At 59.1% G+C, this 26,642-nt stretch overlaps 1 protein-coding gene across 11 annotated transcripts in view; it reads left to right on the top strand.

Annotated features, from left to right (window-relative positions):
• The window catches only part of MGLL (monoglyceride lipase), an 86,737-nt gene that overhangs the window by 33,320 nt on the left and 26,775 nt on the right, over positions 1–26,642 (top strand). The window lies entirely within an intron of this gene.

Below are 26,642 nucleotides of genomic sequence, written 5' to 3'. Positions count from 1 at the left end.
AGCTTCGGGTGTTCTGTGTATAAGGAACTGCAGTTTGGTTTGTTGTGGTTCAGTCGTGTCTGACTCTTTGGGACCCCATGGACTACAGCACACCAGGCCTCCCTGTCCTTTTCTGTCTCCTGGAGTCTGCTCAAACTCATATCCATCGAGTCGGTGACACCATCCAACCATCTCATCCTCTGTCTTCCCCTTCTCCTCCGGCCTTCAATCTCTCCCAGCATCAGGGTCTTTTTAGCTCTTTGCATCAGGTGGCCAAAGTATTGGAGTTTCAGCTTCAGCATCAGTCCTTCCAATGAATATTCAGCTTCAGTTTCCTTTAGGATGGACCGGTTGGATCTCCTTTTGAGTTGCGGTGCTGGAGAAGACTCTTGACAGTCCCTTGGACGGCGACTTGGTTACCAAGAGCCCTTTTCCAGCCAGATGCATGCGAGGGCCCTGGTCCTTAGAACTGAGATTATTGACCACGGCCTTGCTCACTGTGGTCGCCGTGTGGTCTTGTGCTTTGCAGACATTCCCAGTGATCTCTGTGAGGCCCTTTGAGAGGTAACATTTGAGGATTAGCCTGAATTTCACGGCGGGACTGTCATTATTTACTCTGGTACTTTCCACATTGTTGGGCCCGTGGTGGGAATGACTTACTCTCTATCACATTTGTCTCCGGTAACGATTGTAACAAGGAGCTGAACAACACGGGGGCGTTCTGAAAGCAAAGAGTGTTTGTGTCAAACACGAAACACCTCCAAGAATTTCAAGATAGTCTGGTTTTGTCCTGGCATCAACCGCCCTCTATCAGCTGCCCTTGGCCAGACCCATAGGAGTGGGCAACTCTGTCATACCTTGTTTGTGTGTCTGATCCTGGAATGTTGAAAAACAATTGGAAGGGTTTTTTTTTTTTTAAGAGTAAAGAGAAAAAAGAAACAACCTGCCTTTTGGTGTTACCATGTGACATCTAAAACTGAGGCCTGACTCTTGGTGACCGCTGAATATAGCTTGGCGACGGGTGCCGGCACTCACCTCGCTTGATTGAGTGTTTCTTGCAGTGACTCATGGGCGATCTCTCTGGCAAGTACCTGATGGAGGTGCTTTTACTCAAGACGTGAGCTGCGTGCCGTCCTCGGCTGGCACTGAGAGTGGCCGAGGCTCCCTCCGCGGGAGGAGCGGGGAGCAGGGGCTCCTGAGAGTGGCCGAGGCTCCCTCCGCGGGAGGAGCGGGGAGCAGGGGCTCCTGAGAGTGGCCGAGGCTCCCTCCGCGGGAGGAGCGGGGAGCAGGGGGTCCTGAGAGTGGCCGAGGCTCCCTCCGCGGGAGGAGCGGGGAGCAGGGGGTCCTGAGAGTGGCCGAGGCCCCCTCCGCGGGAGGAGCGGGGTGCAGGGGGTCCTGAGAGTGGCCGAGGCCCCCTCCGCGGGAGGAGCGGGGAGCAGGGGCTCCTGAGAGTGGCCGAGGCTCCCTCCGCGGGAGGAGCGGGGAGCAGGGGCTCCTGAGAGTGGCCGAGGCTCCCTCCGCGGGAGGAGCGGGGAGCAGGGGCTCCTGAGAGTGGCCGAGGCTCCCTCCGCGGGAGGAGCGGGGTGCAGGGGGTCCTGAGAGTGGCCGAGGCCCCCTCCGCGGGAGGAGCGGGGTGCAGGGGGTCCTGTGCTGGCTGAGGAAGCGGGTGCTGGTGGTTAGTGCCCGGAGAAATAAGTTCTCGTGGAGAGGCAGGGGCGGGGGTCCTGGAGGGGCTGGAGCCCAGGCCTCTGGTGCCTGCTTTCTCTCTCCACGCTGCTGCCCCGTTCACACCAGGCGTGACCCCTGTGGAGAGGGGCTTCGTTCTTCCCCGCTTAGCTGTTAGATATAAGCAGGCCTCTGTGGGGAGAGTGTCGGAGCGTTGATGCGGCCGGGTGCAGGGAGAGAAAACCCAGGGCCTGGCGGACGTCACCTCCCTGTCTCCTGGGTCTATAGTCGTTTGTCACCCCTCTGCCCCGGGGACCTGCCCCCCCAACCCCGCTCCGACCTGACGCAGACACACTCGGGCCCAGCCACCTGGACTGCGATCCAGCCGTGGACCTCGGATGCCCAGCCATGCCCAGCCTCAGTTTTCTCATCTGCCAAATGGGCAGGCGGTGCGCTGGCAGAGTGAGAATAGGCATGTGCGGGGCCAGCAGAGGGTGGTGGCGCCTCTTCTTCACTCTGCGAGCAGCAAGGCCCCCTCCAGCCCCCTTGCAGAGCAGCAGGGGGACGTCGAGGCCAGGAGCAGGGGTGCTGGGTCCTTGGGTTCCCTTTCCGGCGGCAGAGGCTCCAGGGGAGATTGGCTGAAGGATAGACAATACTTTCTCGAAGCGAACAGACCTACCAAGGGTCGTTTCAAGGCTCTTTCCTGTGACACAATCCATAGAAACACAGCTTTCTGCAAATCCTATGCTGACCCGATTTTAGGTTAAGTCTCGTTGCTCAGCTGAGCTCCGGGGTTTCCTTGTTCAGACGGAAACCTGGAGACATGGGCTGGATGGTCTGGCCGCGTCTCCCCACGCCCGGTGGCCTGCGGACACAGGTGCTCAGCTAGCGTCTCGCTTAAATGTTTTGTTTGACCTTAGAATTTTATCGGCGACCTCATGGACACAGAGGACCCTGCCAGAAATGAGAACTTTATCCCTGCCGTTCATTAAGTGCCAGTTGCGTGCCAGGCTCTGGCTGGGGCCCTTGTCACGCATTATCTCCAAGCCTTGTAACACTTGAGTCCATCCCCCCGATTCAGAGGTGAGGGTCGGAGGCCCTCCTCATCCACAGGGTGCACGTACCGGCGTCAGACCCCGATCTTGGTAGATTATTTCAAATGAGGGGTTGTTTTTCTCCCAGGACAAGCAGAGCCCGAGGTGGGTTCAGGACACTGCCGGGCTGCTGGGCCCGAGGCTGCATCTGCAGCTTTGCTCAGCTGTTCTTAGCACGTGGCTTTCATGCCGACGGGTACCAGCTCCAGCCTGCGGTCTCGCAGGAAGGAGATGCAGAAAGCGGTGGAGAGGCCGGGCTGGGCTCCTGCCGGGAAAGCAGACCTGTCTCAGCACTCCCGCCGAGTTCCACTGCACTGCGTGCAGGGCCGGCATCAGCTGACTGCGTCCAGTGGTGGGGGGCAGGACGTCCAGCTTGTTCGCTGCGTGTTTGCTGATCCCGAGCAAACCAGGCTCTGTTAGCAGGGAGGACACAGCGTGGACACTCCAAGCACCCTCTCCTCTACTGGCCACACCCCAGGCTCATTTTTAAGGGATCTTTTCTCAACCGTTTCCATCTTGTATATTTTCTGAGCCGTGTTCAGCTCACCGTGTGACCTCTCTCTCACCCGTCCCCGTCGGCTTTCCGAAGCTCCGGCGTGGAGGAGGATGTCAGGGTCATCAGCGCACTGCGTTCTGATGCGGTGAACGTTCGCGATCAGGTGGACGTGCCTGATCGTACACTGGCCCTGGTCAGGTGCTCTGCGAGGGGGAACACGTGGACACGGGCCCTGCCCGCTGTACGCAGCCCCCATGAAGAGCCCAGCCTTGGCAGGGTTCTCACTATCCCTGGAGGAAACTCTCCCTTCTGCTGACGGCAGCAAGCTCCCGGCAGGTGGAGACGGTCGTCCCGCCTGTGGTCCCACAGCCTCCTCCTTGCTGAGCAGAGTGTGGAGGCATCACCAGGGTTTGTGGAATGAAAGGAGGAGTGTATGGCCCAGAGTGGGTAAGAGCAGAGACGCCGTGAATGTCAGCAAACGCCCGCGTGCAAGTGTCCATGTCCGCAGGGTGGGGAGGACCCCGCGGTGGGGCCAGGACTCTGGGCTCTGGCAGCCAAGGCTGGAGCAGAGGACCCCCGAGGCCGCAACTCAGGTGCTCCAGGTGGGCTAGGCCTCTTGCAAGTACACAGCCTCCCAGCGCCAGGGGCCAGCGGGATGCTGGGTTTTCTGGGATGAGTAGGAGCTTGAGGGGAGAGCAAGGGTGTGGAGCCAGCGCCAGTCGCTGAGCGTCGTGGTTCACACTGGGGTCCCCCCAAAACACTGGGGAGTCTTTGCCAGGGTCCCTCGTTCCACAGAGACTGATCTGTTGGGTGTGGCCGGGTGTGTCGGGACCCTTGAGCCCCCCGGGTGAGTCTGATGAGCAGCTGTGGTTTGAGAACTGCTGTTTCAGGAAGGGGAGCCCGTGTGAGTGAAACCCAGATACATGGGCTCATGGGCTCACGTCCTTCCAGGGGAAGTCCCGGCCTGGACCCTGGGGTCGCGTCAGGAGCAGAGGTGGAGCGAGACCCCGGCCTGCAACGCTCGGGGCTCCGAGATGAGACGCCGTGGACCTTGGGGTTCAGGAAGGGACCCTCAGCAGAGGGCGACCACCCCGGGTGACGGGGTCCAGGGCACGGCCGGTGGGGGAGCGGAGGGCACTGGCGGGGGGCTCTGGGGGGTCAGAGCAGGTGGAAGGCGGGGCGGGAGTTTCTGTGCTGTTCCAGATACAGCGCCGAGAAACCGGGCTCGTGTTCACGCCGTCCCCGGCCACCAGCTGCTCCTGGTGACTCACTGGAAAGCCCTCGGAGCAGGAGCGGGGCGCCCCGGGGGCGGGTGGGGCCCCGGGGGCGGGCGGCCCCCGATCCTCCTGCTGCAGGCGGGATGCCCGTCCGTCTCCAGGACCCCGAGGCTCCGGGCCCTTCCCGTGGGCAGCACCCAGTGCGTCCCGGATTCCACCGGGGGCGGGACCCGGGCTGCCCCGTCTTTAGTGACAAAGGAGAAAAGAACCGTTTCTCACTAATCAGCAGTGAATTCATTATCTGCAGATATTTAGGGAAAGTGTTGAAGGCAGTTGGTCTGCGTTTCTTTTTAAAGAACTCAGCCGGGGCGGGGGCGTCTCAGAAGAGGAAGTCCTGGGGGAGGTTCTGCCTGGCCCCCTGGGTGGGGGCCCTGCCCAGGCAGAAGCCCAGCTTTGGGGAAATTCAGAGGGGAAAACAGTGCGGGTGTGGCCCCCGCGCGGGGAGAGTTCTGAGTCATGGTCCCTCGCTGCATCAGTTCTGTGCTTCTGTCAGCTAAGGTCATGCGTTTTGTTTGCAGCGTTTGACTCATGTGTTCATTTTTCTTGCCTTACTTAGTAAATGTGAAAGTGAGATTGATGCCTAAATAGTCGTGGGGCCCAGCCCCGGCGGAGGGGTGAACCCGCTGCCGGCCTCTCGGGGAGGGGCCCAGCCGCCTCCACGTGGCGTCCGGGTCTCGCGGTTCCTCCTGCTCCGTCCGCAGTCACGGCCCACGTCCCTGCCCTGCCAGCTCGGATGCGAAGTCTCTGCCCTGAGTCTCTTTGGTCACTTGCCTCTTTCTTGCATAAAACCAAACCTCTGTGAGCCTCTCTTTGAGGTGAAAGTCGCTCAGTCGTGTCCGACTCTTTGCGACCCCAAGGACTATACAGTCCATGGAATTCTCCAGGCCAGAATGCTGGAGCGGGTGGCCTTTCCCTTCTCCAGGGGATCTTCCCAACCCAGGGATCAAACCCAGGTCTCCCGCATTGCAGGCGGACTCTCCACCTGCTGAGCCCCAAGGGAACCTCTGTGCTCCTCATCGAAGTGGAGCTGATGGTGGTAATAACCGCAGGGAGGCCGCCCGTGGCCGTGGGACGGATGGACAGAAGGGAGGTTCATGTCGCTGGCAGACGCTCCTGGGAGGCCGGTGGAAACGCAGACGCTGGCCAGCCCCCAGATTTTCAGATTCAACTGGGCAGGTTCCAAGAAGCACCCAGGTCGCTGCTGGTGTTTCTTCTCTAGCGTTTAATTATTTTAATGTTTATTTACTTTGATTGAAGTATTTATTTTGTTGCACCAGGTCTGCAGCATGTGAGATCTTTAGTTGTGACGCGTGAACTCTTAGTTGTGGCCTGTGGAATCTGATTCCCGGAGCAGGGATCGACCCTGCATTGGGAGTGTGGGGTCTTAGCCACTGGATCCCCAGGGAAGTTCCTAGGATTTACTTTAAATAAGGCGTAGCGTCGACATTGTTGGCACTGGATGTGTAATATCTGCAGGAGGCAGACTGGGCATCTCCTGCAGCAGATGTGGTCTGGAAGCCTCCCGCTGAGGTCTGTGCTGGGCCGTGGGCTGTGGAAAGGGCAGGGACCTTCTGAGGAGCCTCCGGGGTCCCCTGGGGTCTGGTGCAAGTGTCCCTGGGGTAAAGGGGGCGGTCCTCACCCTGGGGGTTCATCGTGGGGAGACGGACACGACTGGAAACCTGGGACAGGGCGTGAATCCTCCGCGAGCCTCCTGTGACTCACAGCCTCTACCTGGTGAGGGAACTCGGGGCGGTAGCTGCCGGTCACACGATGGATGCTCAGTAAACATCCACACTGCCCCCCGGCCCAGAGACCCCAGCCTTCCTCACCCCAGATGTGACCTTCAGGAACAGAGCCTCCTGGTCCAGCTTCCCAGACCAGGTGGCCAGTTTGCATCTTCTCTGCCGCAGGCGGCTCACCCTCCCGCTTTATTTCATCCAAACTCCGTGTCACCCTCCACAGGGTGTCCCTGTCACCGAGCAGCCTCTTCATCCAGATCTGGAGGCTTCCTTTTGTTGCTGCTTTTCAGCCGCTCAGTCGTGTCTGACTCTTTGTGACCCCATGGACCACAGCACGCCAGGCCTCCCTGTCCATCACCAGCTCCCGGAGTCCACCCAAACCCATGTCCATTGAGTCAGTGATGCCATCCAACCATCTCATCCTCTGTCATCCCCTTCTCCTCCCGCCTTCAATCTTTCCCAGCATCAGGGTCTTTGACAATGAGTCTGTTCTTCGCATCAGGTGGCCAAAGTATTGGACTTTCAGCTTCAGCATCAGTCCTTCCAATGAACACCCAGGACTGATCTCCTTTAGGATGGACTGGCTGGATCTCCTTGCAGTCCAAGGGACTCTCAAGAGTCTTCATCCAGCACCACAGTTTGAAAGCATCAATCCTGTCTTTACCCACTGCTGGTTCCATCTCTGCAGAGGTTTAGACAGTGATCACTGGGGAATGTGGCCTCATCTACTCATGTATAGAAGCAGGTGGAGACGCAAGCTGGCAGCCTTTTTGAGGGTTAGAAGCGCGTTCCGGTCTGAGTCCTGAGTAGGACTCCATGGGAGGGGCTGTGACAGCCGCACGGAATGCTCTGGAAGCCCAGTCTTTCCTCATCTCAGGGCGGGAGCCGCCTGATAACCTGCCACCCAGTTACCTTTCAAAAGGAGTTTCCCCTGAGGGACTGTGTGTTCACTGAAAACCACTCGCATGACCCGAGATGGAAATACCAGAGACTTTCTGATAAGGAGGAAACAGACCTCACTGCTTGTCTCTGGAAGAAGCAGTTTCCGGGGTGTTCAGGTGAGTCACTTGGAAGAGGAAAAAGTCGGGTTGCCTGCAGGTGATGCTGTGTTAGGAAGGAAGAGTGGGTAATCCAGGGAGGGAGGTTCTCAGCCCCCCGGATGCTCTCTGCACAGTCCAGGAACTGGGAAAACAGGGACCTGATTATAATGTGTACATAACGGAAGTCACATTTGACCTGGCGTCTGGAAGACCGGCCTTCAAGGCAGTTCACGTTACAACACCTTGGTCCCCCTCTGAGCAGTTTGATTTTTTAAGGGCTGGGCTGGGCTCTTTGCTGTGGTGCGTGTGGGTTTTCTGTAGTTGAGCGGGGGCTGCTCTCTCGCCGTGGTCTGCCAGCTCCTCATCTGGGGGCTTCTCTGGTGTGGAACACGGGCCTCAGCGGTTGTGGCCCGCAGACTCTTGCTCCTGGCCTTAGTAGCTGTGGTTCACAGCCTTGGTTGCCCCGTGGCACGTGCGATCTTCCCGGACCAGGGATCGAACCCGTGTCCTCTGCCTTGGCAGGTGGGTTCTTAACCCCTGGACCACCAGGGAGGCCCCCAGACGCCGTCTGCCTTGGAGCGGGCTGCAGCCGGCCTGTTCTTCAGCCGCCCAGTCGTGTCCGCCATGCGCCTGGTTTTGGTCATGTTTACTGTGGGTTATTTTTCCCATCTGCAAATACTGAGTCTTTTCCTGAAGACGTTCGAGCCAGGTGGATCGGCCCAATCAGTGTTCGTGACCCAGCAGACTCCTCCGGCGCACGTGAGACCAGGGCCCTGGAGCGGCTGGGGCGAGAGATGGGGCCTGGAGGGAGCGCCCGGGCCCAGGCCCCAGCCCCTCGTCTCAGCAGCAGACGGTGCCCCCTTCCTCGTGAGCTGGGGCTGCAGAGGGTGCCCGTGATTGCCACCGCAGGGCATTGAGGGCCCGTGGGGCTCAGGGCCGCCGGGCAGGAGTTCCTCCCCACAGGCTCACAGCTGAAGCTGAAGGTGGGGTCGTAGCCACTGGGCTTTGGGTCCCCAACAAAGCTGCACCCGCAGTGGATCCGTCTCCCCCTTTCCGGGTTCAGGGTCTCATCCTGATCCGCAGGTTGGCCCCAAGACCCCAGGTTCCCAGGACTGGGTCCCCCACGCGTCCCGGCCCGCTGACCTTTTAGTAAATTAACATTAGAAATAGTTCTGGCTGGAGACGGCCGAGAAAGGAGCTGCTGAAAGAAATTTGCAAGCTCAGGGGGCCAGGTTGGCGGCATTGCAGCTCGTCCCCCGGGGCGTGGGCGAGGGGGGGTCCGCACCACATGTCCCGCAGTGGGGGGTGGGGTGGGGAGGGAGCCCGGGGGAGGGGCATCGCCTCCGCCCCCGAGATGCAGCCTTTCTGAAGTGCAAGCTCAAGCGGCATGTGACCGGCCGCCTGCTGCCAGGAGCTAAAAATAACTGGCTGTGATGCTTCCAGGGCTGGGGCAGGAGGAGGAGAGGGGGGCAGCTGGCACCCCCCTGCACCCCGGGAAAGGACCCCCGTGCGGCAGCCAGGAGGCCTCACAGGCCTCTGGGGCGATTCTCAAGTGTGCGTGTCACCAGCCTGCAATGATAAATGGTCAGCTGCACGCGCCTGCCCCTGCCCGGGGGCTCCGTGGCCTTCGCTTGGTTTCACTCCGCACGTTGCTTCCAGGGTTGGAAGAAGGGTCCCTGCTTCATCCAACAGCCAGATGGGCAGGGCCTCCCTTGAGTGCCGTCCCGTGGGTGGCGAGAGGGAGCAATCAGAGGCTGCTGGGGGCCTCGGGGGAGACTCAGGTCAGGAGCATCTCGTGATCAAGCCCTGGGGGCCTCGCGCGGTCAGGGCCTGCCTGGACATTCAGGGAGGAGGCCCGGTCTAGGAGGGCAGGTGAGTCCACGCAGGAGAGCTGGGCTCCCAGAGGCCGCGCCAGAGAAGTGAGTCTGCAGGACGCACGGGGGTGGGGGGCGAAGGTGGCCGGGGGGCCGCGCCCGAGCTTGGCCCTGGATGGGCTGTGTGCTGCGCCTCTCGGGGCCTCTGTGTCCTCATCTGCAAAAAGTGAGCCCAGCAAGGCCTGCAGCGCGGGCCGGACCCACGCAGACCAAGGTGCTGCCGGGCGTGAAGGTCAGGGTGCAGTCTGTGCCCCGGCCACACCAGGGAGCGGCTTCCCTGGGACCTGCATGGACTCCTGCCCCGGTTCTGGAAGCACGGGGTGGGCAGCAGGGGCCCCACCTGCTGGAGACGGACGCCCCCATCCTCTCGCCCCTCCCCGATCCAAGCCAGCCAACTGACCCAGCGCCCCAAACGAGACACAGCATCGGGGAGGAAGGGCGTTGCCTGGGGAGTCCCAGGAAGCAGGCAGGCTGGTCATCGCCTGACTGGGGACGCCCGCCCACTGCAGGCCGCTCTCTCAGTGTGGTCCGCCTCAGACGTGCCCCCCAGTAAGCACTCAGGCCAGCAGTGGCCGACGACCCAGGCTTCCTGACCCCTGCCCAGAACGTTGCACCTAGCAGGGTCTCCGAATGTCTGCTGAATTCCAAGGCAGCTGATGAAAAACCACGGTTTCTGTGGGTTTGCCCAAGTTCGGACTGGTGAATCATGTACATGTGTACAAATTTGGACTGGAAAGTCGACTGAGGCTTTCCTGCCGGGGGAGAATCCGTCATCTCCACGCTAGTAATGTTTTCCGCGGACCGCTCCTCGTTGACTGCTTGCAGCAGGGTGGTGACAACATTCAGCGTGCCTGCAAGCTGGCTGCCCAAGCCTGCACAGCCTCCGGGGACGGACAGGGCTGGGTCAGGCCCCCGTGTTCTTGCCCTTGCCAAGGTCTTGACTTCCGCAGAACTGCTTTGGGGTTGGGGAGCGGGCTCTGTCCGACCGGCCGTGCTTGCGAGCACCCCGGCTTGGAGCACGGCCCCCACGCCGGGGGGCCCTGGGGTTTCCGCACCGCCAGGCAGAAGCGCCCGAGGGGAGTCCGCCCCCCACCGCCCCTCCCAGGGGTCTGCTGGGAGAGGCTTGCCTCCGGCAGTGGCACCAGGCTCCGCCCGGGGACCAGCAGTGTCGGAGTCAGTCCTGGGAGCAGAAACACGGTCCTCCCACCCCCGAGTCCTCAGACAGCGCTGCTGCGTCTCCACCCCCTGAGCGCCACGGGGCGGGGGGGCCGGGGGGGTTGTCAGTGGCAGCGTGAGCCCAGCCAGGGTAAGCTCTGCGACGCCCGTGGACGGAGGCAGAGGGGCCCGGCTCAGGGCCTGGCCCGTGTTTCTGGCAGTGTGGCTGGGATGAGTCAGTTTACCTGCCGGAACCTCAGTCTTCCCATCTGAGCAATGGGCCCGTCTGAGCGATGGCCTGAGAGGTCCCCTAGAAACCGTCCATCCTCGCGCCGGCGCAGACTCTGTGCAATAAGCGGGTGGCTCCTCCCCTCCCCTCCGCTCCGCTCTGCGTGGAGGCCGTGACGGCCCTCTCCACCGTGCTCCCCTCCTTCAGCCCAGAAAGCCAGCTGGGCAGGGCCGGTGCAGGGGCCGTCAGCGTCGGGGCGAGGGGGCCGGTCTCCCTCCCTCCCTGAGTTCCCGGAGTCCTGGAGAGGGGCCGGATCATTCTGCCACCATAATAGTAATTATTTCTTTTCCTGGCTATTGTGCAGATGTCACCAGATCGGAAAAATCGCTTAGAGGGTTTATTTGGTGAAAACTCTTTTACCAAAAAAAAATAAAAGGAGAGGAATCATGTGCGCTGCTTCATCTCAAGGTCAAGGGACAGTCCAGGGTCCCTGAGAGGGGCTGAGGGCCAGGCTGCTCAGGGGCCAGTCAGGCCCCCTCCTCGTGCCCGAGCTCGAAGCGTTTGGTAAAGCGTTTGGCGCCCTGTGAACTGAAGTCTGCAGGCAGGAGCAGGCGCCCTGAGACGTGTGGACAGGCCCGTGCTGAGACTTCTAAGTGACCCAAGTGGACACAGACATCCCTCTTGAGCTCGAGACCTAAAGGGGGTCAGCTGGCCTTCACTGGACACGCGGTGTGCGGGGCACGACGCTGAGGCTCTGTCTCACGTCCGTGTGGGCACAGGTTTGGACGCGGTCCAGACGTGGGCTGGTCTCAGGGGCAGGATGGCAGCGTCGGGACCCCTGACCCAGGTGCTTCCCCTGCAGCTGGTGCGTCTCTGCCCCGCTTCCAAGAGTCGCATTTCCCTTTTAGCGGTGGCTTGTCACTGTCATGGTAGAACCGCTGGCTTCCCCATAAAATGCGTCCGACTTTAAGGCCCCCTTTAAAGAGCGAGCGAGAAGAGGAACTCGTTAGTGCTGTCCCCGCTCTCCTTGCGCCAGCGACAGAACTGCTGAGACAGGCGGCGGGGCTCCGTGTCCAGCTCAGGGCTGGGGCTCGGGCGGGGGCTGGGATTGGGGGTCAGTGTGTGCAGAGGACCTCGGCCATTGCCTCCTCACGCCTGGGCCTCCCTCCCTCTTCGCTTCATCGATTCGTTCGCTGGTTCATCCCAGCACTGCCACTCGGGGTTCACACTGGCTCCGCCCTGTCAGACCCCACGTGGGAACGAGTGACTTCAGAGCGTGTAACGGGGAGGGAGAGAAATTGGCTGGGGTGGGCGGTGGGGCTGGGGAGGCTGTCCTCACCCAGGTGGTGACAGCTGAGCAGAGGCCAGGAGGGGACGGTGCGGCCACCAGGGCGGGGGGACACGACAGAGCAGTGAGGGAGGTGACACAGCTAAGAAGGGCCTCCTCCTCTTGTCTGGTGTTGTCGCTAAGTCGTGTCCAACTCTAGAACCCCACGGGCTGCGGCGCGCCAGGCTCCCCTGTCCTCCGCTATCTCCTGGAGCTTGCTCAAACTCATGTCCATCGAGTCGGTGATGCCATCCAACCGTCTCATGCTCTGTCGCCCCCTTCTCCTCCCGCCTTCAATCTTTCTCAGCATCAGGGTCTTTTCCAAGGAGTCAGCTCTTCGTATCAACTGGCCAAAGTATTGGAGCTTCAGCATCAGTACTGAAGGAGTGGGACGTTGCTAGATCACTGGCAACAGAGGATGAGATGGTTGGATGGCATCACTGGCTCAAGGAACGTGAGTCTGAGCAAACTCTGGGAGACAGTGAAGGACGAGGAAGCCTGGTGTGCTGCAGTCCACGGGGTGGCAGAGAGTCGGACACGACTCGGCAAGCGTGACAGTCCACCCAGGGAGGGTGGCTCTACTGGGTCATCAGGAAACCAGCTTGCTTCTGTTCTGCCAGAGAGGCGAGCGTCCAGCCTTAAGTGTCCCTCGTGGTCCATGATGGCAGCTGGAGCTCCAGCCATCACATCACATTTATGTCTCAGATTTTGGAATTGCTGCCTGCCTTCCCTCTCTCTAATTTCACCTATCGATTTCCTCTTACATCTTAACGCCTAGAACTTAGCCAGGGGCTTCCGTGGTGGCTCAGCTGGTAAGGAATCTGCCTGCAACGCGGGAGACCTGAGTTTGATTCCTGGGTTGGGAAGATCCCCTGGAGGAGGGAAAGGCTACCCACTCCAGTATTCTGGCCTGGAGAATTCCCTGGACTGTATAGTCCCTGGGGTCACAAAGAGTCGGACACGACTGAGCGACTTTCACGTCACAGAACTTAGTCATGTTGCCACACCCATTGCTAAGCTACTAGAGAGGCTGTGGATAAGAGTGCTTTAGCTGGTTTCACAGCTGATCTGAATAAAATTGGGGTTGGAAAAGAGTGAAAGTGCTAGTCACTAGTCGTGTCCAACTCTTTGTGACCCCGTGGACTGTGGCCCACCAGGCTCTTCTGTCCATGGAGATTCTCCAGGCCAGAGTACTGCGGTGGGCGGCCTTTCCCTTCTCCAGGGATTAGGTCACTACCCAGAAAGGAGAGAGTGGATGCTGGGCAGGCGAATGGCAGTCTGTGCCAGCCCCTCTCTGTTTCCGGGAAGGGACCGGTTTTCCATTAACAGCAGTGAAAGTAAATGTCTGATAGAGACGTTGATACAAGGTGTGAGTCCCTGTGTAAAGAAGTAATCAGGTAAATATTAACTCAGTCGGTTCATGGGCAGGGTACGATCCTGTATCAGTGGGGCAGTACCAGCGATGCAGCTGGGTGACCCTGCGTCCATGGGGAGGTCTGGGGTCACAGGAGGCTTGCGGGGGACGCCTTGCTCTGGAAATAGTGACACTTGCCCCACAAGTCTGCCAGCACCCAGCTGCACAGAGTCAGCGCCGGCTGGCGGCCGCCGTCCTGACCAAGCGCCGTGTCCCGTGTTCCCACCCACGTGCGCCCCGTGCCGCCTTCTCGCGTTGGCACCTGCCCTTCACGCGTCCTCTGACCCACGCCTGGCCGCCGTGTGCCTGCGTGTGGGCAGGGGGCTGAGACGCGGGGCGGGGCGGGGGTCTGTGGGCGGGTGGGGGCTGAGACTGGGGGCGAGGTGGGGGGTGGGCGGGGGGTGCTGAGACACGGGGTGGGCAGGGGTCTGTGGGCAGGGGGCTGAGGTGCGGGGCGGGAAGGGGTCTGTGGGTGGGGGGCTGAGATCCAGGGAAGGGGGTGGGCGGGGTGCTGAGACGCGGGGCGGGGGGCCAGGACAGCGCCCTGTGCTGCGTGGGGCTGCATGCACGTACACCCCCAGCTTTGCTCAGCGGCCATCCCCCTGTCGCAGAGGGCAGAGCACGGCTCACGTGAGCCCACCGCTGACTCTGGGCTTTCCCCGCGCCCGGGTCACGGTGGCTCGTGGGAAGTGAAATTGTCTGAATTCAGGTTTTACCTTCTGCTTTTCTCGCTGAGGTTGAGCAATGTGGGGGCAGCCCCCCGGGCATGGCTGGGGTCTGACCAGGGTCTGACGGCCCTCGTGTGGTACAACCCCCCCCCAGAGGCTGGGGGTGCTAGAGGATGCTCGCGAACACCCAGCACCCTGTCAGACATTGCGTTCCTCCTGCACAGGCGCTCCCACGGCTCCGGTGGACTTTGGGACAGAAAGCGAGAGGCGTCGGGGGTGTTCTGGTTTAAAGGGCTCGTGACGTGTGAACGCGAGTGCAGATCTCCCGCGTGAAAGTCTCCAGACAAGCCTGCCCAGAAACCCCTTCCTTTTCCACAGTCCCTCCCTTTGGTCTCCCCCAAGGCGGAGGAGGACTTGGGAAATGAGGGCGACACCCCCCTCCCAGGACCCCTCCCCTCCCAGGCACCACTCAGGAAGCCCCTCCCCAGGCCCGCAGGGTGAACCCACTGGGGCGGACCCCCTAAGGTGGGAGTGCAGCCAGCCAGCTGTGACCGGGCGCTGCGGTCTCCTCTCCCGGGCCAGGTCGCTGGGGGGTGGCCGGGGTTTGGGGTGACGGGGGAAGCCCGGGTGATGTGCGTGCAGAGCGGAGACCCCAGGGGGGTGCGCCGTGTTTCTGGGTAGCCTTCCCTCCCCCCAGCACGAGATTTGAGAATGCTTGCCTAATGGCTGAGGGCACTGGGGCAGGAGTGAAGTGTTTCTTGTGATCTTGGTACGTGTCTGTTTGGAGCTTTTTTATGCTTTTTTTTTTTGATTCTTCCTTATCTTGCCTTTTATGGCTGTGAGGGTGCCAGCAGGACTGTCCCTAAACCGCACAGCCTGTCTCCCTCAGTCTGGGCGCCTCTCCTTCTAGGGGCTCCCAGGAGCTCAGTGGGAACCGGGCGGGGCTGTGTGCGGTCCCGGGGTCGGAGGTCACTGCCGGGCCGAGTTTCGGGGGGAAGTGCAGGACCAGGAAGCGCAGAGAAGTGGGGTGAAGCCGCGGTGCAGGGGAGGGGCAAGTATGCCCCCCCTTCTACCCCAGCGGCCAAAATGGCCACAAGCAGAGCTCTAGCCTGTGGGGCACGGGGCCTGCGGACCCAGGAGGCCGGGGCCAAGTGCATAGCCGGGCAGAGCCCCAGAGGCTGCGAGGCGGTTGTGATGGGAATGCCATCCCTGGGAGGACAGGGCCTGGTGGGTGCTGGCCGGTCCAGACTGGTCTGGGCCGGCGCCCCAGCCTCTGGGCGCCCCCAGAGGCTGCCCCATCCTCGAGGACAGGGTGCTGGGGCCCTGCTGGGGGTGGCGAGCCCTGCACGCCTGGGGGACGGGCCCCTCACCGCCCTGTGTTGCCAGAGGCTCCAGAGCCACCTCTTGTTGCAGAAGGAACGTTCCTGCCCCGGACCACACGCGGCCCTTCTTGCTGTTGGCACCTCCAGCAAGGAAGGCGGTGGTCGGAGAGCTGACGGTGTTTGCCCAGGCTCCCGAGTGAGTGGCGAGGCGAGATCCCAGATCCAGCGGCGTCTGACGTCCGTTCACGGAGCCGCAGGCGCTGAGCCCGGCCGCTGACCTGCTTGGGTCACACAGCCCGAGAGTCCAGGGAATGTGGCTGGAAACAGGGATCCATTCCAGCTGGGAAAGCCTTGAGCCCCTGGCCTTCGTGTGGACTCAGGCTTGACTCCCAGGATCCCCGCCCCCCCCCGGGGCAGGAAGAGGGTGTGGAAGCAAGTCCACCTTCCCCGGGCTGGGCTTGCCACTCAGGAGGGGCTCCCTGCCACTTCACGCTCCTGCTTCTGTTTTGCGTGTCTTTTTGTCTTTTCTGATCTCTCTGGGTTCCTTTTGCACTTACTTCTGTGAATAGCGTGTCTTCCATTTTTGTACTGATTCTTTTCCTGCTCGTGAGAATCTGATGTTTATTTTATTATGCAAGAGTAGGGAACCTCTTTTTCTTTTTTTTTAAATACAAGGCCTTTGACTCAGAAAAATCAATCAGGGGTGCAAGAGTAAGTAAATGGAAGGAGATTTTTTTGTTCTTGGATAAAAATAGCAGCTTCAGCATGCATGCTTTTTAGATTAAGACGAGAAAGGTAAAACTGACAGTCCCGTGTTCTGCAGGCTTCTGGCTGTGGGGGGAGGGAAGAGGGAACCCGAGACGGGTGTGCAAACCTGCTCTAGTGAAGAGGCAAGAACAGCTTTGGCGCCCTCCCGGAGGGGTGGCTGGTCCAGACCTGGGCACACGCAGACCCCCTGAAAGGAAGGAGAGAGACCTGTAATTCTAGGTTTGGACGGGCTGCCAGGGCGTATTGTTAAGGGAAACAACTAGAATCCTATTTATGGAAAGAAGGACCCAAACACAAGACTTATCTGGAGGTAGAGACCTGCGTGCAACGGTAGAGAAAGGCCTGGCAAGTCCCCGCCCCAGTGACAGGATGGCAGGGATGAGGCTTTGCTCACGCTGTCTGCTGCTGTTCAGTCGTGTCCGACTCTGCGCCCCCATGGAATGCAGCACGCCAGGCCTCCCTGTCCTTCAGTGTCTCCCGGAGCTTGCTCAGACTCATGTCCATCGAGTCGGTGATGCCGTCCAACCATCTCAGCCTCTGTCTCCCCTTCTCTCCTGCCCTCAGTCGTTGCAGCATCAGAGGCTTTTCCAGCGAGTTGGCACCGTTGCTCACGTGCTTTGTGATTTACAGTAAATAACTTGAGAAGTGAGTCGGTGCAGGGCTTGCTGACCTGGTACCATCTGGGGCTGTTTGCCTGTGATGGTGTGGGACCTGGCGTGCCCTGGGGGTGGGCTGGGACGCCCAGACGTCCACCTCAGGAGAACGAGCCTCCAGGTGGGGCCCCGCCGTGTCTGAGGGCAGGTATAGACTGAGCCAAGGTTCCCCACCCGGGCCAGCGTGACAGCAGCGTCAGCCACTCAGCTGTCGTGGTGACTCAATGCCTGCCGTTCGTCTGGCTGGTGGCCCCTGAGTCTGGGCAGCAGGCGTCAGGCTGGGGAGGCGTCCACTGCTCTCTGGCCAGCAGGGTTTCTGAAGCTGCAAGACCTCTGGAGCCTGGGTGCAGACCTGGCCAGGTGTCACCTGGGCTGCATTTGGTCAAAGTAAGTCGTGAGCTGGGATCCAGTCCGGAGCAGGGTTGGGTCCCGCCAGGAGGAGCGGAGGGCTGCTTCTGGGGGCCGGGAGGAGGCGGTGCAGCCGTTTCCCCGCCGGCCCAGAAGGGACCAGGGCAAGCCCACAGGTGTGTTTCCGAGAAGCAAAGACGGCAGAATGAAATGAAAAGCGCCTCGTGGCGCGGTTTCTGATAATTGCTTTTTCTGTCTCGGTGGCGCTCAGGGGATTGTGTTGATGGCCCTGAGCAGGCCTCGGCCGCCTCGCGGCTCCATTAAGGGCCCTTCAGCCCGGCTGTCATCCCCTCCTCACCCCCCACCGGCTCCTCGTCTCCAAGCCCGCGACACCTCGCCCCCCGCTTTCACGCCCGAACGCGCCAGCTCCAATTACAGGCGCTTCTCGGGAGATACGATTGCGGGCTGATTGCAGAGCTGCCGGCTTTATTTCCAGGCTTTGTGTGTCTGTCCTGATGGACGAGTGTGAGTTTTCAAAAAATGATAACACAGCCTTAACTTTCCCCCTCCCCAGTGACAAAATACCAGTTCACTGTAGACGTTTTGAAACATACAGAAGGACAAAAACCCAAAACTAACCTTAATCTGATCGCCTCAAGAGAGACCCTTTTGTGGTGTGTTCTTTCAGCTGCACGCACGTGTGCATTGCGTGTGGAGTGTCCCTGTGTGTGGCGTTACATCTGTGTGGTAGTGTGCGTGTGTGCACTGGGATGTGTGTGTGTGGTGTGTGTGGTATGTGTGTGGTATTACTTGTGTGCGTGGCGTGTGTGTGGTGTTTGAGTGTGTGTGGCGTGTGCATGTTATTGCATGTGTGTGTATATATGATTGTATGTGTATGTGTGTATGTGGTATTGTGTGCATATATGCGATTACATGTGTGTGGTATTACCTGTGTGTGTCTGTGTATATACATGATTGTATGTGTATGTGTGTATATGGTATTGTGTGCATATATGTGATTACGTGTGTGGTATTACCTGTGTGTGTCTGTGTATATACATGATTGTATGTGTATGTGTGTATATGGTATTGTGTGCATATATGTGATTATGTGTGTGTGATTATATGTGTATATGATTGTGTGTGTGCATGTATGTGGTATTACATGTATGTGTGGTATTTGAGTGTGTGTGGTGTGTGCGTGTTATTATATGTGTTTGTGTGTAGTATTACGTGCGTGTGTCTGTGTGTATATGATTGTATGTGTATGAGGTATTGTGTGTATATGCGTGTGTATGTGTGTATATATGAATGTATGTGTATGTGATTGTATGTGTATGTACGTGTGTCATGGTATGTGTGTATGTGTGCATATGATTGTGCGTCTCTGTGTACATGTGTGTGGTTTTATGTGTATGTGTGCATATATGTTGTATGTGTACGTGTGTTGTGTGTGTGTATGAGTGTGTATCTGTGTGTATGTGTGTGGTATTATGTGTGTGTATGATTGTATGTGTGTATACATGTGTGTGGTATTACATGTATGTGTGGTATTTGAGTGTGTGTGGTGTGTGCGTGTTATGTGGGTGTGATGTGTGTGTTATATTACGTGTGTGTGTAGCATTACATGTGTGTGTATATATGATTGTATCTGTATGTACATGTGAGTGGTATTCTGTGTGTGTGTATGTATATATGATTGTGTGTGTATGTAGATGTAGACATGGTGTATGTGTGTGTACGTGTGAGTGGTATTCTGTATGTATGTCTGTGTATATATGAGTGTGTGTGTACAGGTGTGTGTCTGTGTATATATGACTGTGTGACTGTGTGTGTGTTCGTGTGTATATGTGTGTGGTATTCTGTGTGTGTGTCTGTGTATATATGACTATCTGTGTGTGTACGTGTGTGTGTCTGTGTATATATGACTGTGTGACTGTGTGTCTGTGTACGTGTGTGTCTCTGTGTATATGTGACTGTGTCTGTGTGTGTGTGGAGATAACTGAGCCAGGAGTGGACAGCTGTCCCCGACGTGTCCCTGGGTCCTGCTCCCGTCCCCGCCCCGGGGCGTGCTCTCTGCCCTCGGCCTTTGCTCTCCTCTCTGCTTTTCCCCGAGTTGCTTCTGCAGGTGTGAAGAGTGAGTGCGGCCAGTGGAAGCTGACGGGCACAGACTGGGGGCCGTGTCCTGGGCTGCACTGGGGAAGGGGCCGCCCACGGGCCCAGAGAGGGCGAACGTCCTGCTCGGGGCCGCCCAGCAGGCGGCGGGCAGGCCGGAGCCTGGACTCCTAGACCGGGCCCAGCGCACTGTGCTGGCCCCCTTGTCTCCGAGGCCTTCTCTCCGGCAAAGCCCTGAGGACCCCTCTCGCTCGGGCTGGACTCGGGACCTCGCTCAGTCCCCGTGGGCCTGCCGGTTGACCTGGGGGGAGCCCCTCGTTAGCGACCTCAACCTCTGGCTCCCCGCAGCCCCCGCTTCCCTGAGGTGCGGCTGGGACTCGAGGCTCCGGCCCCCCAGCCTGTCTCCGGGCGCGGCCCTGGGGGTGAGGCCGTCAGAGCATCGTCATGTGCCGATGCCGGTCCCGGGGCCCCGGGGGAACAGGGAGAAGCGCGGGCCTCCTGGGGGCGCACAGGGTGCCGGAGGGCTGAGCGCCCGGGCAGGGAGAGATCCCAGAGCGCGTGTGTGGGGCCTGGAGCTGGGGGAGGATGGAGCACTGGGGCCTGGGGCGCGGCCTCCTGCTGGCCTTCCGTGGGCTCGGGCCGTCGGAGGGAGGCGCCCTGGGGCCCCGCTCACACCCCGAGGTCACTCGCTCCTGGGGTGCGAGGTTTGCAGGTGCCCTCAGGTTTGCAGACCCCTCCCGGGAAAAGTGAAGAGGCAGGGCAGGGGCAGGCACGTGTACCCCCGAGGCCCGCAGACCCGGCGGGCGGCGCGCAGACCCGGCGGCTGGCGCGCAGACCCCGCGGGCGGCGCGCAGACCCCGCGGCTGATGTGCAGACCTGGCGGGCGGTGTGCAGACCCCTGGGCTGGAAGAGGCCCGGGGCTCGAGTGCGTGCGGTCAGGGAGCCTGAGTGTTGCTCAGCGAGGAGTGCGGGGCTGGGGTCCGACTCCCCGGCAGGGCTGAGCGGGCAGGGAGGGTCAGGCGGGTGGTCCCACCAGCTGCACAGGTGAGGGGCGCCGTGGGGGAGAGGGTAGACCTTTGCTGGGACCCACACATCCCTGGACGGCTCTTCTGTTCCTGGAATCACCACTGTGAGGTCGAAACACGAGGCACGGAAGAAGAGCAGCAATGTCTGCTGGCCGACAACGCGACTGCCTCTTGGACCCACCGCCTCGTTTAATCGCCCAGCAGCACCTGCTGGAACCGGGGCGATTTTCACCGAGGGGACAATGAGGACCACAGCCGTGAGGCGGGTCCATGGCCAAGCTCACGGCCAGATGCCGCCGGGTTCAAACCCAGACCTGGCGCCGACGTTCATGTCCTTCCTCCAGAAACTCTGCAGTCGAGTGTTCACAGAGCCGAGGAGAACATGCGTCAGAATCACCGTCTCATCCACTGTCTAACAAGAGTGACGACGAGCCTAAGGTCACAGAGACGGTGTTTAAAAATGGAGTGTCTGTGAAACTGGGCCAGGTTGGGACCCTGCCTGGTCTGAACTATTGCCCGTCCCTTGGACCTTCTATGAAGTCTTGTTGTTTTGACATTAAACCCTTTCCTGAAGTTTCACGCCCTGGGACTGCTGACCTGGTGGAGTTTGCCTCCAGCGCTGCTGGGAATCGGCCGGGCATCCTGTTTCTTTGTCGAGAAAGAAACATTTATCTCTTGATCTCATCGCATCCTGGAATTTCTGTGCCAACGCCTCTCCCGCCCTGCAGCTGCTGCCTGTGAACCTCAGGCTCTTTCTCTGTGTGTGTGTGTGTTCAGCCTCCATCAAGATCTGGGGGAAAGGTCTGGCCTTTCTGGGTGACTCTGGCTCACCGGCATCACCCAGAGCCCCGCCCGCTCATGAGATGGAAAAGGAACATGACCCCAAGGAGGGGTGGCTGATCCCAGGAGGACCCAGCCCCGTGCAGCCATCCTACCGCTGATGCAAAAGGGAGATCGTCTCGCTAGATGCCGAGAACCATAGTTATGACACTTTTTGTCATGCTGTTTCCTCTTATTTATGCAGTGGAGAGGAGGATGTTTTCAAATAAACCTTCTAAATATGAAATCCCGAGAATGCATTATTTCTAAAATGCTACACCGTTAACCGCCTCTTAGCTGGTTACATTATAAAGCATGTTGTTGTAACAGCTCAAAAAAAAAAAAATTCCGAGCCGAGATGTGTTTCCATAGCCCATATGCTGAATCCTGGCATCCTTATACCTTTTTTCAAGCTGTTGTCAATTAGGAGAGAAATTAATTTCTGTCTCGACGTCCTCCTGCCTTCGAGCCTGCGCGTGGATGCTGCGGGAACCCCCTTTCTCCTGCCATCCAGGGGCGCTCATGCGGCGGGCACTGGGGGGCGAAAGCGCGTCGCTCCAAGTGTCCATGATGGAAGCCTGGACCGTCCGCTAACGGAAGAGGAAAAAAGTGGCTTTTGTTGAGGGAAATAAGGTGTGTTCCAGGCCAGCAGGCTGCAGTCTCGGCCTCTCTGCCGTCTGCACGCTTTCTAGAGGGTGAGAGTCGGGAGCGGAACCTCCCGATCGCACGGTGCTCACTCCCTGTCCGTTCGGGGACGGGCGCCCGCCAGCGGGGCAGCAGCCGGTTCTGTCCGGCCTGCTCTGCGCCCTGCGGTCCCTCTGCCCTGGGCCTCTCACAGTCCTCTGTCCCACGCTGTCTGCTCTGAAACTAAGAGGGGCGTTTCTAGCATTTGTGCGGTGTGTCGGCGGTGACGACCGAACACGGCACCTCTTAGCTTAAGGGTGCAGTTCTTCTGCTTTTAATCGTCTTTGGTCTCCTGTCCTTACCCTTCAGCTTGAAACACTGCTGCTTATGGGGTTTCTGCTGTCAGACGTCTCGGGAGTGCAGAAAACAAGCCAGACCTTCGTTCGAAATGAAGGGCCTTGAAAGAGTTAGTCGCTCAGTCGTGTCCAACTCTTTGTGACCCCCATAGACGGTAGCCCACCAGGCTCCTCTGTCCATGGGATTCTCCAGGCAAGACTACTGGCGTGGGTGGCCATTTCCTTCTTCAGGGGATCTTTTCCACCCAGGGATTGAACCTGGGTCTCCTGCGTTGGCAGGCGGATTCTTCCCTGGGGAAGTTCAATCCCTGGGGAAGATCCCCTGAAAGTGGACTTTGAAACCGTGATGCTGAATTCTGAACAGCCGGTCACGTTGCAGGCTGAAGTCGGGAGCATCTATGGAGAAACTGGCTTCCTCTTTCCCTCAGAGCAAGGGGGGGAGACGGGAAGCAGGAGGCGCAGAACGGTCTGGGGGAAACCTGCTGGCCCTGAGATGTGAGCTTTTCCATCACGTCTCCTTTCGAGCTTTCGCAGAAGTCCTCCCAGCAGTCAGGACTCCCAGCTTGCTCAGCCTCGCTTATCTTACGAACCATTGTTTGGGTCAGGCCTGTGTTCTGTGGCTGTCTCCCTACCAAAGGCAGACAAATCAGTTGCCCTAGAGAAAGGAGAGAAAAACATCTGATGGCACGTTCTCCAGCCCCAAACAGTAGCCTTCTGTAGGGTTTTTACCTGGAAGCAAAGTACCAAAATGGGAAGTGCGTGGGTTTGTGATACCTCCTGAAATAAAGACAGAGCTGTAACTCGCTGGGCTGACAAGGATGTGATGAAATCCACACTTCCGTGCTTGGCTGGGGACCACGGAAATTCTCGAGTTGGAGAGCATTGTCGAGTCTATAAATGAGGACACCCCAAAATAGTCGTATCTTTCAATCTAGAAATCCCGATTTGGCAAGTTTATCCTAACAATTCTGTAAGCATCTGTGAAAAGTTGTTCATCTCAGTGCTATTTAGAATAGCAAAGATTGTCGACGACCTCAGTGCCCTGCCATTGAGAGCAATGTGAGTTCTGATTCGATCCCCTGACAGTGTATCATGCAGTGTAAGTTACAAATTACATGTCAGTGTGGGGGAACTAATTCATGTATTCCAGGCGTTGAGTGAAAAATCACTTCCCCCCCAAAGCCACAGAGCCTAGCCAAGACTGGACCCTAGCAGGTAACTGGGACGTGTTTGTCCAGTTGAAACGGTCAGCTTCTGCCCTCTTCATGTAGTGGCCCCTGAGAGGACGCTTGTCAGCTGCAAGACTGTCTTTCTCCCCAGCTCCATCCTGACACATACGCCCTGGATGGGGGATGAGGGTGTTGAGTGAGCAAGGAGCCTGGTCACACTCCCCAACTGCCCTGGCCAGGGGACGCTTGTGGCCACCTCCCCCAGGACCTTCTGCCGCTCTCTGAGGCCCCCGGGGGTCCCTGCGTCAGTCTCCGCCAGCAGAGAACAGTCATTGCTGAGCGGGTGGCTTTGTCTTGTCTGGGAGAACGCGGGCTGGCCGAGAGGAGCCAGGAGGCCATGCCAGCTGAGACAGCAGCACAGACAGGACGGGGCCCCCGGGGCTCGGGAGGAGACGCGTGGTCGTGTGTGTCCTCAAGGACATCAGGGGTGACAGTGGAGGCGCCCCTCAGAACCTGAGCTCTTTCTTTCCAAGGACGCGTGTGTCCTGGGGGGGTCGCAGGGCAGCTGGCACAGTTCCCTTTGGCCATCACGGAGATGAGGCCAGACCTGCACTGCGTTTACTTCTGCTTGGTGAGGGCAGGGCTGGTTTATTGCTTTTTTATTTAAAAAAATGTTTTAAGTAATTAGAAATCATTTGTTTGGCTGTGCCAGGCCTTAGTTGCAGCATGCGGGACCTCGTGAGTCCCCGACCAGGGACTGAGCCCGGGTGGCCCGCGTCGGGAACACGGGTTCCCAGCCACTGGGCCACCAAGGAAGTTCCTGTTGCTTTAAAAACATTTTTTTTGTCATCTTCACAACTAATGTTTGCTGTCCACTTTGTGCGCAACCCAGGCCTGCACACTTGATGTGGGTGGTCTTGGTTCATCTTGCCCACAGTCCGAGGAGGGCACGCCCGCTCTGCGGGGCCCTGGGGGGTCGGAACCCTGCAGGAGGCCTCACCTGTGGGGACCGGGTTCGGTCCAGGATGCCCGATCCCGAGCTGTCCCTGGGCCCACACCCGCCTCCGCTGACACCTCCTGGCTTTTCCCAGGTAACCCGCCGTGACCACATGCAGCTTCTGTCACCGCAGCAAGGACGCAGGGCTGTGCTGTTTAAGTCAGACTTGAAATTCAGGCCAGCGGGTCCCGGGGTTCTGTTCACTCCACACGGCGCCGCCCCAGAACTTGTTTTCAACACTGCCTCCTGGGACTTGCGTGCTAGCGCGGGTTTCTGCGTAATTTTCACCTTGGTGCGTTTACACCCTCGCCTCGCGGCCGCCACCCGCTCTGTGGTCATCCCGCCCCCGCGGCCGAGACCCGCTCCGTGGTCATCCCGCCCCCGCGGCCGCCACCCGCTCCGTGGTCATCCCGCCCCCGCGGTGTCAGGGGCTCAGCTCCCTTGGCAGGGTTCCCCGCCACCACCGCCTGCCTGGTCCCCCCGGGACTGAGCTCGGTCCTCTGCTGGGAACCGAGCTGCACGGCCCCCAGAGGGCCCGTCTCTGACCCTTCACGCGGGCCCACGGTCAGGGCCAGCTGGACGCCCGCCTCCCGCAGGTGGCTTCTGCCCAAGGCCTCCCCCGCCTCGGGCGTCGCTCTGGCCACACGGGTGGGGGGGACCCCGAGGCTGGATCGCAGCCTCTGCCCCCGCCCCCCTCCTGGCATCGTAGCTGAGTTTGAACTTGCAGGAGCGTTGGCTCAGCACCCACATGTGGGAGGGCATCCCCCCGGGCCCTGCCTCAGCCTCAGCGTGCAGAGCTGGCCCCGGTTCAGGGCAGAGGAGCCATTTTTCTTGTGCGCTTGACCTGCGGTCACTTCCGTTGACTCCCTGCGGTTGAGAAACGCTGACTACCTCCTGCCTTTTCCGAAAGGAGGTCCTGACTGAAGCTGGTGTTAGTTGCTGACGTCTCCAAAGCTTTGAGAGGCCCACTTCCTAAACATTAACTGCCCAACGTCTCCCATCTTGGAGAGAGGGATCTGGGCTTTTCTTTCTTGTAAATTGATTTCACTGCTCCGGGTTTCAGTGGCAGCTCATGGGTTCTAGGTCCCTGACCAGGGATGGAACTTGAACTTCCTGCACTGGAAGTGCGGAATCTTAGCCAACGGACCACCGGGGAAGTCCTTGTTCTCTTTTCTAAGGCAGGTCACTTCCCCACGGCCGACCTCCTTTGCTTTTTATTTATTTGCTTATTTGCTTTCAGCTGCGCTGGGTCTTCACTGCAGCTCATGGGCTCCTCACGCGGGGACCTCTCCTGTTACAGAGCACAAGCTCTATAGCACACAGGCTTAGTGGTTGTGGTTGCATGGGCTTGGCTGGGCTTCCCTGCTAGCCCAGATGGTAAAGAATCTGCCTGCAATGCAGAAGATCCGGGTTCAGCCCCTGAGTCAGGAAGACCCCCCTGGAGGAGGGCATGGCTACCTACTGTAGTATTCTTACCTCGAGAATCCCATGGGCAGAGAGGCCTGGCGGGCTACAGTCCACGGGGCTGCAGAGAATCGGACATGACCGAGTGAACATGCAGGCACCAAGGCAGCCGCCTCTTTTGCTTTTAGAAGCACACATTTGTTAGCGTTTCAGGAGAGGTTGGACTTGGGCTGCCCAGGTTCCACATTTTCCCGTGGATTTCAGAAGCTCCACACGGCTGTCACGTACCACGTGGGAGCTTCCATCCTCCGCTCGGACCCAGCAGAGCAGCTTACTGTTTTGAAGAAAAAAGGGTCTGTTAGATGTTAGACTTATTTTCAGTTAGAAAGAAAGCCATGGTTATGCAGAGGATGCTGGCGAGGAGGAATACAGATTAAACAGGCAGAAGAATCTCTGAGGGGAAGATCATGAACACCAAGACAACTTGGGGGTTTTCTCCCCAAGACTGTGCGTGGAGAAGAGGATGCGGAGGCCATTGTGGGTGGGGACCCACCGCGTGCCAGGTGTGTGTCCTGGTTCATGTATCTGCACCAGCTTCATGAGGTGGCGAGGTGACGTCCCCAGTTTTACAGACGGACTGGTGGCCAGTGCCGAACGAGCATCTGAAAATTTGTTTCATTTCCTTGCTTGTTTCTTTTTTAATGCAAATGTTTTTTCTTTTTGATTTTAGCTATGCTGGGTCTTAGCTGCCACACACAGGATCCGGGTTGCCGCATGTGCGATCTAGTGCCCTGACTGGGGATTGAACCCAGGCCCCCCTGCACGGGCCAAACTCGAACAACTTCCTTGCCCGTTTCAGTTTGTATTTCATTTCTAAGGTTCATCCATGTCGCTGCATGTCGCTGTTCATTTGCTCAGTCGTGTCCGACTCTTTGCGACCCTGTGGACTGCAGCACATCAGGCCTCCCTGTCCATCACCAACTCCCAGAGCTTGCTCAAACTCATGTCCATTGAGCTGGTGATGCCATCCAACAATCTCATCCTCTGTCATCCCCGTCTCCTCCTGCCTTCAATCTTTCCCAGCA

The sequence above is a fragment of the Cervus canadensis genome, chromosome 22 (genome assembly GCF_019320065.1).
Source record: "Cervus canadensis isolate Bull #8, Minnesota chromosome 22, ASM1932006v1, whole genome shotgun sequence".
Lineage (NCBI taxonomy): Eukaryota > Metazoa > Chordata > Mammalia > Artiodactyla > Cervidae > Cervus > Cervus canadensis.
The sequence above is the reverse complement of the archived record's forward strand: the minus strand, read 5'-3'. Positions and strand labels throughout refer to the sequence as shown.